At 41.9% G+C, this 13647-nt stretch overlaps 1 long non-coding RNA gene across 3 annotated transcripts in view; it reads right to left on the reverse strand.

The window, feature by feature from the left end:
* The window catches only part of LOC115273273, a 33419-nt gene that overhangs the window by 14613 nt on the left and 5159 nt on the right, over positions 1–13647 (reverse strand). For 2 of the 3 annotated variants that reach the window (XR_003900769.1, XR_003900770.1), the window contains exon 2: positions 5455–5545. This is a non-coding gene — a long non-coding RNA (uncharacterized LOC115273273). Of the gene's footprint in view, positions 1–1376; positions 1448–5454; positions 5546–13647 lie in introns of those variants that run through there. The other variant, XR_003900773.1, reaches the window with a different exon arrangement.

The following is a 13647-nucleotide window of genomic DNA, read 5'->3' on the forward strand; positions in this document are numbered from 1 at the left end:
AAGAGACGTCCCCTGTGTGCGCTGGTGGAGAAGAAACCACGTAAGGGAGGGGTCAGCCTCAGCACAACGTCATCATAGTACCAGGAAATCATCTCATCCTTGGAGCGCATTGAAAATGCTGATTTCCTGGCCTCCCCTAGATCTTTTTCCTAAATCAGAATGTCTGGGGGGTGGGGAGCATGGAGTATGCATTATTAACAAGCTGTCCAGGGCATTGTGGTGTTTTCCTGAAGGCTGAGAACTGCTCATCTAGTCCAACTTTGACTTTCTGATGAAACAGAGTCCCAGAGGGGACTGACTTGTCCATAGTGGGCTGGCAAGAAAGCGAGGGAGGCCAAGGCTTTCAAAGGCAGTGTGCATGAGAGTCCGTACCACTTCGGCTTGTGTGCCATGATTCTAGCAAAATTACCTTTTCCAAGATCCTTAATGCTCTGTCTTCCTAAGGCAAATCCAGTGGTTGTTGGCCTGGATCTCCTTATTATCTCTGCATTGTGCTCTCTGTGTTGAATCTAATGATATTTTGGCTTTGGAGAGTTGAGTGGGAAATATTGGCAAGACATCCAAGTGGCCAATTTAGTGGTGGCACCCAAAAAAGGGTGAAAGGTCAGGACTAAGGAAAGGATCTATCTGCATAGAATCTGGAGAGATGAAGAAAGGATTAAAGAAGACGGCCCTGGGGAGCTTCCTGTGGTCAGGAAGTAGACAGGAGCACTGAGAGACTCTAATTAATGTTGCATCTCCCAAACAAAGTGACCGGAGAAAGAAGGAATGGCCTGCACCTTAGAGAATGAGTTAGCATCTGATAATAACCTTCACCTTCTTGCCCACCAGACTCAGTATGCTGATTTTCCCCAGGATCAGCACATCTTCCACTACAATGTTTTAACAGGTATTAGAGGTAAGTCTCCTGAAGAAATCTTACCCATTTTAGGGGATGTAACGGGCACTGATCTCCTTACTTGATTCAGCAAACATTTAGCCCGTCTGCAATGGGTGAGATGCCGTGTGAGACACTAGCAGTGGAGAGAAGGGCGTGGCGGGGCCCACCTTTAGCAGAGCCAACGCAGGGCGGATATGCACACAGATCAATAACAACACAGTGACGTCAGTGCCCCATTAGAAGTCACCCCACTGTGGAAAGAAGAGAGACTTTCCAAAGGAGGTGATGACTGAGCTAGGTTTAAGAAAACAAATAATATTCAAGTTTTAATAGTGTTTGTTCCTGGACTTATGTTGAAAGTGAATCATTAAGCAGAGCTTAAAGAAAAGGGCCTGGGTTACATCAGTCACTTTCTGATGACAAAGGGTGAGGGTGCGGAGGAAGGGCAGGCACGCGGATCCAGATTCTGACGCAGTAAAAGGCATTCCTTCATGTCCTCCTAACTTGCTGTCCAGAGTCGTGTAGCCACGAAGATACAGAAACCAGACTGTTTTGAATGATAAAATACTGAAGGAGATAATAAATAAAGATTTTAATGAAGGAGAAGAAAAAAGCTTAGAAAAATGGCAGGTTTGCTGTTTGGTTCACAGATTCTGCAGACAGTACCTCTGGCACCTTGCATAGACTGTGAAGATGTGCACTTTCTCTTGATTTTTATAAGGTGGAAGTAAGTGGCAGGGAGCTGATACTAGATGACTAAGAACAACTTCCAGAGTATATTATTTTTCAATATAAATTTGACAGTCTCACATTCACACATATACCGCGGGAAAAATTCCCTTCTCTTGAAAGAGTGAACTTCATGGAAATGATTCTGTTTATTGAAGATAAAAAATTAAGCATCTTGGGGTGCCTAGGTGGCTCAGTCAGTTAAGTGGCCAACTTTGGCTCAGGTCATGATCTCACAGTCTGTGAGTTCGAGTCCTGCGTCAGGCTCTGTGCTGACAGCTCAGAGCCTGGAGCCTGCTTTGGATTCTGTGTCTCCCTCTTTCTGCCCCTCCTTCCCTCATGCTCTGTCTCTGTCTCTGTCTCTCTAAAAAACAAATGCTAAAAAAAATTTTTAAATGAAGCATCTCAACATTTAAATCTTATTTTGTTTGACTTCTTTGGCAATTTTAATTAAGTGAATTAGTCTGGAAAGATCTGGGAAACACCAGACGTGGGATGAAAATCTAGTTCTGACTTAGAGCAAGTCACTTAACCTCCCTAAGCCTCCATCTCTTCCACTCTGCATTAGGAATGCCCTAACTGGCCTCCTAGGAGGTCATCAAAACCAAAGTCCAATTTATTGTAGGGAATCCTGTGTATGAAGCATTTTTAGTGTCCCAAGCAAGATGCTAAAACTCCTCATGTGTCATGTCATTTTGTTCTCTTAGTAACACTATTTATATGGGAGTTTCCATAATCATTCCGTTATACAGATGAGGCAGCTGTGATGTAGAGACCTTAGGTCATTTGTCCAAGGTCGCACAGCATTGAGAGTGGCAGGGCCAGTCCTTGAACCTGACTGTGTCTTCCTCTAGAGACTGAGCTCTTAGCCTCTACATAATGCTGCCACTCCTCTATCATCTTAAAGCCAGAAAATGAACTTGAAAGCACATCACAGAAGGAGAAATACTGTCCAGGACTATTTTTATTTTTCAGCAATGACTATAGTGCGGATGGGGATGAAGAGAAGACAGGAGATGGAAGTGATGTTCCCCACCCTCAAGAACCTCCATTTGGTTTACTTAGCCATTATAACCAACTCCTCAGCCTCATTTGCAGCTGGCATCAGTGCAGATGCGTTCAGATGCAGATGCAGGTGTTCCCCCACCATTCAAATATAGAACAGCCCTATGAAACCTTCCCTAAGCCAACATGATGTTAAGTGAAGAAGCAATTACCATTAATTTATATGGAAAATTTTTTGAGCATTCCCAGCCCCAAAAAGTAACTTTTCTTAGGCTTTTCTGATACCTCAGGACACATCCTGCTAACAGATGCACAAAATCAACTGAGACAAAGCCGAGATGCTCTTAGAAAAGTTTTGGCAGCATGATGCCGAGATGCTGAGTGTAGTTCCTGGTGGTGCCGTTCACTGCTCAGGGGGTTTGCTGCCTCTATACTGGCTTTCTTTCAGTTATCAAAAACACACACTAATGTCGGTCCTTCATGAAAGCAAAGTGGCTGTAACATGAACTTTCAAAAGCAGGGGATATTTGTAACAGAAAAAGCTGATACCATTGGGACATTTATTGTTTGTTTAAAAAGACATATGAAATCAGACAATCCCAGTTTCACAATTCGAAGACTGTGGCCTGTCATCTTTATAATTCCCTTGGTCTCATACTTATGCTCACAGAATGGCTGCTGTGGTCCCAAACACCACATGTCTCTAATGAGGCATCTTTTCAAGAACTAAGAAGCAGATAGCTAGCCTGGGTAATGAATGAGTACTCCTATATGCCTATCTCCTTTTTCCAATAAAAGAAAATGTATTGGAAAGGGAAATATCCATCTAGAAACTGCACAGTGTACTTTCCCACATCTCATTAACTAGCACAGGATTACATAGCATAGTAGAACGGGCCAGACTAAGCTTAGGTAACAAGTAAACCCTGAAACCTCAGTGGCTTAACACAATATAGGTTTATTTCTTGCTCTCCTTACAACTTTTGTGAGCTGGTGGCCCTCCTTTGTCTTCTAGCCAAACCCCAGGGACCATGAGACCTCTAAGGTCACTGCAGCAAGGAAAGCGGGAGGAAAGCAAGGGCACCAGCTCTTAATTGCATGAAACTGTGATGTACTCTGTTCACATTCCTATTGGTTGAACTTGATCTGGTGGCCCACCTCCTGCAAGATAGCTAGGGAGGACAATCAGCCCCACAAAGGAAACAGTGTGAAGAACACAGCATTGTGTTCTGTTAACGCCCACCCCCCCAAAACTGATGTCAGAGAAGGAGAGGCTTGGGAATGGCTTCTGGCTGAGAATCTGCCACCAGGTCTCACGTCCATCTGCTCCTTTCTTCAGTATTCTCTGGGATTCCTCGGTTCTTAGGCCTTTCTTCCAATGCCTTTTTCTCTCAGTATTATGATTGCCTTTCACTTGCCTGTCATTCTCTCCCTCCATCTATCCCAACCCCAACAAGCTGTAAGCTTCTTAAGGTTGGAGGTTGGGTTGTCACCCCTTCCCATCTCTCATGCCCAGACTAGGGTCTGGCATGTTGTAGGTGCTCAACAGATGTATTTAGACCAAGTGAATGAGGGTCTTTTAGAAACAGTTCAGTCATTTGACTGTCTTTAAGAAATATCTGGCTTATACCTAAACTTTAGAATTTAGAATTTAGAAGAATCACTGAGGAACAAGAAGTGTGATTCAGTCCTTAAACAAACATGGGTGCGAAAGATAATGCAGAACAGACTTCAACAATGTGGCCATAAATCAAGTAAATATTTGAACAATGACGTCAACAAATGTAAAACATTTCTTTAAGGAAATTGACTTTTGGAAACCATTTAGAAATACCTTCAGTCGGGTCTTGGACTTTAACCCCAGCCAAATCTCCAAGGTTGGAAATGTTGAATATCCCATGAATGCCCAGAGAAGATGTCACAGGGATGGTGGTTGAGGCGAGGGGTGGGGTATAGGGTATTTTGATATATACTTTTTAAGAAACTTAATTAATAAGGAAGCCAAATAAGCGAGGCACTTCATCAGTAGGGATTATCGCCACCATTAGAGTTGAAATGTACGGGGACCATGTGACGGATATTGTTTTAAGGACTTTATGTGCATTATCTGATCTGATGATCTCAACAGTGCCATAGGCAGGTCCTATTGTCATGACCATTTTACTGATTGGTATAGTAAGGTTGAGAGAGTTTAATAATTTACACAAGATGATGTAGTTGCAGAGAGATTGTTGGTAAAATTTGAGAACCAGGTTTCTAGTTCCAAAGCCAATAAATTTTAACCATTAAGCTTTAGACTTGCTCTCAGATTCAAGGAACTGGAAGAAGATTTGGCAGATGTTTGCTCATCATTACTGTGTAACAACACAGCACTAAACCTGGTGGCTTAAAACAAACACTTATTACTACCTCTCATGGTTTTGCGGACTGATAGGGCCAGTTGGGTGGTTCTTTATTGAAGTCTCTTTTATAATTTCAGATAATCTTGTGGCCAGCTTCAGGAGTCATATGGTGTCACTTCTACTGCACCTACTACTGAGAAATGAGACTCAGGACCAACCTAGACTCAAGGGGAGAGGCCAACCTAGACTCAAGGGGAGAGAGAATGAGTACCAGGAAGCATCCTTCACTGAGGCCATCTGGGAGACTGACTACCCTCGTGGAGGAATGAGTAAATGTGAAGTGTCCTGGGCAGGTGTCCAGGCACTGACTTCTTTGAAGGGACTTTTACATCCACTTCTCATCTGGTCTTTCATAGCCTGTGAGGTAAGCAGGCCAAGGGTAGGACTCAATTTCTATCTTATAGACATGGACACTATTGCTCACTGAAATTTACTTACCAGAAGTCATACAGCTTCTAAACGTGGGTGTGAGCTTTGGTCTTCTGATGCCCCACCAGCAGAAAGTAATCAAGGGGAAGTAATCATGGATCTAAATTCAAAAAGAAAAAGGATATCAAAGTTGTAAGAGTTTTAAAACATGACAACGCCTATTGTAATAGCTGGTGCGGGGATGAACACATATCTCCAATTTGTAGGAGTGTAGTTTGGTACATTTCTGGGGGTATAATAGATGCCAAAGCCTGAGAGCATTGCAAAATTTTTGACCCTGCAATTCCACATGTAGAAAATTATCCTAGGAAATAGTCATGAATTGGATGAGTATTTGGTTATTAGGATGTGTTCTGTAGTATTTTGGCTATTATGAAAAAATTAGAAATAATCCCAATGTCTAACAAGAGGATTTTTGTTAAATAATGAAGACTATTCTGCTATTAAATTGATGTTGTGGGAAAATATTTAATGGAACATATCAAGGTGTGCAACATTATTTATGAGAAAAAGCAGATTTAAAAGGATATTATAATGTGCCACTTTTAAAGATACATGTGTCCACATTGGATAAGGTAGATTTGACAGATATATTTAGAACTCTACATCCTAAGGCTATGGAATTCACTTTCTTCTCAAGTGTGTGTGGTACATTATCCAAGATAGATCACATACTGGGTCATAAAGCAGACCTCAATAAATACAAAAGAATTTAGATCATACCATGCACACTTTCAGATCACAATGCTATGAAACTTGAAATCAATCACAGGAAAAAGTCTAGAAAACCTCCAAAAACATGGAGGTTAAAGAGCACCCTACTAAAGAACAATGGGGCCAATCAGGCTATTAAGGAAGAAATTAAAAATATATATGAAAATAAAAATACAACAATACAAACTCTTTGGGATGCAGCAAAGGCAGTCCCTAAGAGGAAAGTACACCGCACTCCAGGCCTATTTCAAGAAACTAGAAAAAGCACAAATACAAAATCTAACAGTACACTGAAAGGGACTAGAAGCATAGCAGTAAGAGCACCCCAAACCCAGAAGAAGAAGAGAAATAATAAAAATCAGGACAGAAATAAACAATATAGAATCACCCCCCCAAAAAAAACAGTTGAACAGATCAATGAAACCAACAGTTGTTTTTTTTTTTAATAAACAAAATTGATAAACCTCTAGCCAGGCTTCTCAAAAAGAAAACAGAGACCACCGAAACAGACAAAATCACAAATTAAAATGGATTTATTACAACCAATCCCTCAGAAATACAAGCAATTATCAGGGAATACTATGAAAAATTATATGCCAACAAACTGGACAAGCTAGAAGAAATGGACAAATTCCTAAACACACATGCACTACCAAAATTTAAGTGCGAAATGATTGAAAATCTGAACAGACCCATAACTAGTGAAGAAATCAAGTCAATTATCAAAAATCTCCCAACAAATAAGAACCCCTAGAGAATTCCTAAACACACATGCACTACCAAAATTTAAGTGCGAAATGATTGAAAATCTGAACAGACCCATAACTAGTGAAGAAATCAAGTCAATTATCAAAAATCTCCCAACAAATAAGAACTCCCTAGAGAATTCTACCAGACATTTAAATCAGAGTTAATACCCATTCTTCTCAAGCTATTCCAAAAAATAGAAATGGAAGGAAGCCTTCTGGACTCACTCTACAAAGCCAGTATCACTTTGATTCCCAAACCAGACAGAGATGTAGCCGAAAAAGAGAACTACAGGCCAATATCATTGATGAAGACAGATGCAACAGTCCTCAACAAGATACTGGCAAATCGAATTCAACAGCATATAAAAAGAATTATCCACCATGATCAAGTGGGACTCATTTCTTGGGTTACAGGGCTCGTTCAATATTCGCAAAAACAATCAATGTGATACATCACATTAACAAAAGAAAATATAAAAACCATATGATAGATGCAGAAAAAGCATTTGACAAAATACAGCATCTTTTCTTAATAAAGACCCTCAAGAAAGTCGGGATCGAAGGAACTTACTTAAACATCATAAAAGCCATTTATGAGAAGCCCACAGCTAATATCCTCAATGGGGAAAAACTGAGAGCTTTCCCCCTGAGATCAGAAACACGACAGGGGTGTCCATTCTCACCATTGTTGTTTAACGTAGTGCTGGAAGTCCTACCATCAGCAATCAGACAACAAAAGGAAATAAAAGTCATCAGAATTGGCAAAGATGAAGTAAAAATTTCACTTTTCGCAGATGACATGATACTCTATATGGAAAACCTGATCGACTCCACCAGAATCCTACTAGAACCGATCCATGAATTCAGCAAAGTCGCAGGCTACAAAATCAATGTACAGAAATCAGTTGCATTTTTATACACCAGTAATGAAGCAACAGAAAGAGAAATCAAGAAACTGATCCCATTCACAACTGCACAAAAAAACCCATAAAATACCTAGGAATAAACCTAACCAAAGATATAAAAGATCTTTATGATGGAAACTATAGAAAGCTATGAAGGAAACTGAAGAAGACACAAAGAAATGAAAAAAACATTCCATGCTCATGGAAGAATAAATACTGTTAAAATGTCATTACTACCCAAAGCAATCTACACATTCAATGCAATCCCCATCAAAACTGCACCAACATTCTTCTCAAAGCTAGAACAAACTATCCTCAAATTTGTATGGAACCACAAAAGACCCCGAATAGCCAAAGTTATATTGAAGAAGAAAACCAAAACGGGAGGCATCACAATCCCAGACTTTAGCCTCTACTACAAAGCTGTCATCATCAAGACAGTATGGTATTGGCACAAAAACAGACACATAGACCAATGGAATACAATAGCGAACTCAGAACTGGACCCACAAATGTATGGCCAATTCATTTTTGACAAAGCAGGTAGAGTATACAATAAAAAAAAAAGACAGCCTCTTTAATGGTGCTGGGAGAACTGGGCAGTAACATGAGGAAGAATGAAACTAGACCACTCTCTTATACCATACACAAAAATGAACTCAAAATGGATGAAGGACCTGAATGTGGGACAGGAAACCTTCAAAACCCTAGCAGAGAAAGCAGGGAACAACTTCCTTGACCTCAACCACAGCAATTTCCTACTTGACACATCCCAAAGGCAAGGGAATCAAGAGCAAAAATGAACTATTGGGACCTCATCAATATAAAAAGCTTCTGTATGGCGAAGGAAGCAAAAAAAAAAAAAAACTAATAGGCAACCAACAAAATGGGAAAAGATAGTTGCAAATGACATATCAGATAAAGGGCTGGTATCCAAAATCTATAAGGAACTCACCAAACTCCACACCTGAGAAACGAATAATCCCGTGAAGAAATGGGCAGAAGACATGAACAGACATTTCTCCAAAGAGGACATCCAGATGGCCAACAGGCATATGAAACAATGTTCAGCATCACTCATCATCAGGGAAACACAAATCAGAACCACACTGAGATACCACCTCATGCCAGTCAGAGTGGCTAAAATGAACAAATCAGGAGACTATAGATGCTGGTGAGGGTGTGGAGAAACGGTCACCCTCCTACACTGTTGGTGGGAATGTAAACTGGTACAGCCACTCTGAAAAAGTGTGAAGATTCCTCAAAAAATTAACAGTAGAACTCCCCTATGACCCAATAATAGCACTGCTAGGGATTTACCCAAGGGATACAGAAAGTGCTGATGCAGAGGAGCACATGTACCCCAATGTTCATAGCAGGACTTTCAACACTTTCCAAATCATGGAAAGAGCTAAACGTCCATCAACTGCTGATGAATCAAGAAGATGCGGTATATATATACAATGGAGTACTACATGACAATGAGAAAGAATGAAATCTGGTCATTTGTAGCAATGTGGATGGAACTTGAGAATGTTATACTAAGCGAAATAAGTCAGGCAGAGAAGGACAGATACCATATGTTTTCACTTATAAGTGGAACAGAAGAAACTTAACAGAGGACCATGGGGGAGGAGAAAGGGAAAAAATAGTTGGGGAGAGGGAGGCAAATCATGAGAACTCTTGAATACTGAGAACAAACTGAGGGCTGATGGAAGAGGGGAAAAGGGGTGATGGGCATGGAGGAGGGCACTTGTTGGGATAAGCACTGGGTGTTATATGGAAACCAACTTGACAATAAACTGTAAAAGAAAAAAATAAAAATAATATAAACATACATGTGTCCATACACCCAGAAGAAAAGACAAGGAAGATATACTACCAAAATGTTAATAGTACTTATTTAAGGACACCGAGATTGTAAGTCATTTTTCTTTTTATTTTTTCTTCTCTATTTTTAAAAATTGCTTATAGTGTAGGTTGCTTTTGTAATGAGATTTTTTTATTTAAAAAAATGTGGTTTTTTAAAAGTGTTTATTTATTTTTGAGAGAGAGACAGTGTGTGAGCAGAGGAGGGGCAGAGAGAGAGGGAGACACAGAACTCGAAGCAGGTTCCAGGCTTCCAGCCGTCAGCACAGACTCCAAGGCAGGGCTCAAACCCATGAACCATGAGAGCATGACCTGAGCCAAAGTTGGATGCTTAACTGACTGAGCCATCCAGGCACCCCAATGTAATGAGTTTTTTTAAAGGTAAATAATAAAGGGAGTCAGGAACATACGGAAGATGTTAAGCTAATTTCAACAAAGCAAATAGAAGATATACAAAGGAATAATATGATACTTTATATTTAACTCTTCAACGTGCTTTTTAAAAAGTGCCCCACCTTGCCCACATACTCACACACTCACTCATGCTCCCTCAAGGCCAGGTCTCACTCTGTTGGCAATTGCTAGAAACAGCAAGGATTGCCAGAGAGGAGGAGAAAGGGGGAGGTACGTGGTTGGCAAGACAGAAATGGCTAATTTTGCAACACAGTTTGGAGAGAGGGAAATCAAACTGGGAGAAAGTTAGCCAGGCCTCCTAGCCTTGTTCCTGCATCGCTTGCAGAAATTAGGAACATGCCGTCCACACTCGGAAAACGCTCAGTTGAAGCTGCTTGTTTTCCCAGGCAGTGGACTCTGATGAAGCCAGACCAGAGGGCTCCGAGGCTGAGCAAAACCGTTAGCACAACGGGGGCAGCATTCCACAGGAGCCCAGTTGGCTAAATTCATCAGCAAAAGCATCATGCAGCTTGAAGAGGCCTGGAGGGGAGGGCCAGACAACTAGTGGCAGAGACTTCTGGTCTGGGACAATGATCTCACAGAGGGGACCACCCCAGGGCACAGACACCATGTGTGGCTTGCACCACTGATGCTGGCCCCTGGATGCTAGGAACCCCACAGTGTGCCCTAAACCCCTACCTCAGAATGGAGTCCATGCAGCCTCAAGTTCCTCTTGTCCTTTCCTGGAGGAATGTCCAATGGGTAAGCCTAGGGTTTATGCCTTGTTGCAAGGGGGTTAGGAGAGCGAGCATCAGCCTTTGACCTTGGGGAGGTGGGACTCACAATCTGGGAAATTTCCCAGTCACAGGATGGGGTTGGAAAGGACAACCATCAGGGCTGTATGCATCTCCTGCAGCATTTCTATTATGTGTGGGAGTGCATAAGTCCGTGCCTCCACGTCCCCTTTCCAGGGTGCTTTCATCCTTAAAAACTCATTCAAGGCCCCACCAGCAGCAGGAGTCCAGTCTGCTCATTTGGGTGTCACTCAGCACCTCTGAGTTCCAAGTCCAAACACAGTTTCAGGTACCATCTGCTCAGCCCCTTCTTCTTGTGGCTCTGCTCCTTCAGGTCATTATTGTCCCTAAGGCATGGACCTAGCCCTCTGTCCCCCCTATCCTCTGATATGGAGTGCTGAAACAGTCCGCAGAGACATACCAGGCCCCTGGGGGAAGACACTCCCCCCAGCGCACCAGAGCCGTTGTTCTAATTTGGCACATCCTCCCCCCACTTAGGACTCCCCTCTGGTTTTCCCTTTTTGGAAACAAAGGCCTTTTAAAGTGACCTCAAAAGTGAATTCAGCCACCAAACCTAAAATGCAAGGACAGAAGTCATGTTTTTTAAACACTAGGTTTTTGTGTGTCCCAAATGAAACCCCATTTGGGGGGAGAGAGGTGAGAAATTGCTCAAGTTTGCTTGAGTTTTCTCCTTAAGAAAAGCCTGGGGCACCTGGGTGGCTCAGTTGGTTTAGCGACCGACTTCAGCTTAGGTCATGATCTTGAGGTTTGTGTGTTTGAGTCCCTCGTTGGGCTCTGTGCTGATAGCTCAGAGCCTGGAACTTGCTTTGGATTTTCTCTCTCTCTGCCCCTCCCTGGCTCGCTCTCTCTGTCTCTCTCTGTCTCTTTCAAAAATAAACATTAGGAGGAGCCAAGATGGTGGGACAGCATGGAAGTCTTTTTTTTTTTTTTCCTGTCTTGTGTACATGAAATACAGCCGGATCAACACTAAACCATCCTGCACACCTAGAAAACTGACTTGAGGATTAACACAACAATCTGCACAACCTGAATCACAGAACTCAGCAGGTAGGCGGCAGCCGGGAGAGGCGAACTGGGGGAGAGAGGAGACCGGGAGGGCAGGGATCGGTTTTTGCTTGCAGAGAGAGGGCTGAGACAAGGAGAGGATGAGAAAAACACACCCCACAAAAGCAGCTGGCGAGAAAGTGGAAAAGTGGAAACAGCCACAGGAACTGAACTAAAAACGGAGAAAGGAGAAAAGAGAGGGTTTAAATTCCATTAAGACTCCATAAACAGGGGAAACACAGAGTCTGAAACTCCACAGCTCCAATACCTAGTCGTGCTCTGGTGGAAAGGGCAAGCCCCAGGACAAGAGCGGGTCTGAGAGTCCTCGGCCACGCGAGATTTTCCACAATCCGTGAAACGCTGCTGCTGCTGCTGCACGATCTCTTGAACTTTTTCTGGGCTGGGCTGGCACCCAGCTGCAAGTCTCTGGATGTTGGCAGTAGCAAGGTCTCGCTAGCATTCCTGGGTACGGCCACCACCCGGCCATTGCTTGGTGAGACCCTGCCCCAGAGGATCTGAGCAGGTCAAAGCTGCAGTCCCTCAGAAGTGAGGGGTCGGAAAAAGACGCATCTCAGATAAAACTCAGGAGAGAGGTGTGGCCTGGCAACCTGACCACGTGGTAACGAACGTATAAAAGCGGGTAATGGACAGCGACTGGAGACAAAGGATGGGTGTGCGATTCTTGGTCGGAGAGAGCACAGAGTTCTTACACTAGACCAGGTACCTGAATGACGCCATTTTCACCCCGCTGGCTCATGCGCATACACGCCTACAGGCGCCACCGCGATCTACCCCACTGAGCTAAGCAGCGCCATCTAGTGGAGAATGAAGCCATTACAGTAAGCCCCGCCCAAATGAGCCAACGTTGCTCTTCAGGAACACAACATATCCCTCCACCTGCTGAGTTGACGGATTATAAAGTGCTTCATATTTTGACTTCAAGGGGAAAATGATGTAATATCAATCGTATTTCAGTCTGTTTGCTGGTCCATCTATTCAATTTTTGTTTTCTTGTTTCGTTTCTTTTACTTGAATACTTACTTGAAAGTATTTTACTTGAAAGATTTAAAAATTTATTTTTATTTTTATTAGAAATATTTTCCTTTATTTTTTGACTAAATTTTTTGTTTTTGTAAATTTTTCAAATTCTATTTTACTTCCATCATTTCAAGTTATTCTATTTCATATATTCATTTTCTCAAATTTTCAAATATTTGGGGTTTTTTGTTAGTTTCTCTTTTCCTTTTCTTTTCCCCTTTTTTCTCTAATCAAAAATAAATAGGCAGAGAAGGACAGAAACCATACGTTTGCACTCATAGGTCTAACAGGAAACATTCAGAATGATCTAGCTTCAAGAAAAACAAGCAGTTAGTAGTGCTTAAGATGAATTGATTCAGTATCTAATGGATAGTTGATACCTGTCACAACACAGCATTTTATATACTGTTAAGTGAAGCTACAATTCAATCTAAGTTTTTTTGGGAGTGTTTGCTGTATAATTGGATTTAATGAAATGTTTAGAGGTGCAGTAGGCATTGCTTTGAGTAGATAATGAAAGAAAATGCAAAACGCTAATTGATTCATGATGTGGTTTCATCTTAGCTTGGGCAAACCATGAAGTATTTAATATATAGTAGCAGAATATTTACTATTGAAGCTTGAAAAGATGTGAGTTCTTTGTGTGCAATCTTTCATTTATGCATGTGAGAGGGT

The sequence above is a fragment of the Suricata suricatta genome, chromosome 2 (genome assembly GCF_006229205.1).
Source record: "Suricata suricatta isolate VVHF042 chromosome 2, meerkat_22Aug2017_6uvM2_HiC, whole genome shotgun sequence".
Taxonomy (NCBI): Eukaryota; Metazoa; Chordata; class Mammalia; order Carnivora; family Herpestidae; genus Suricata; species Suricata suricatta.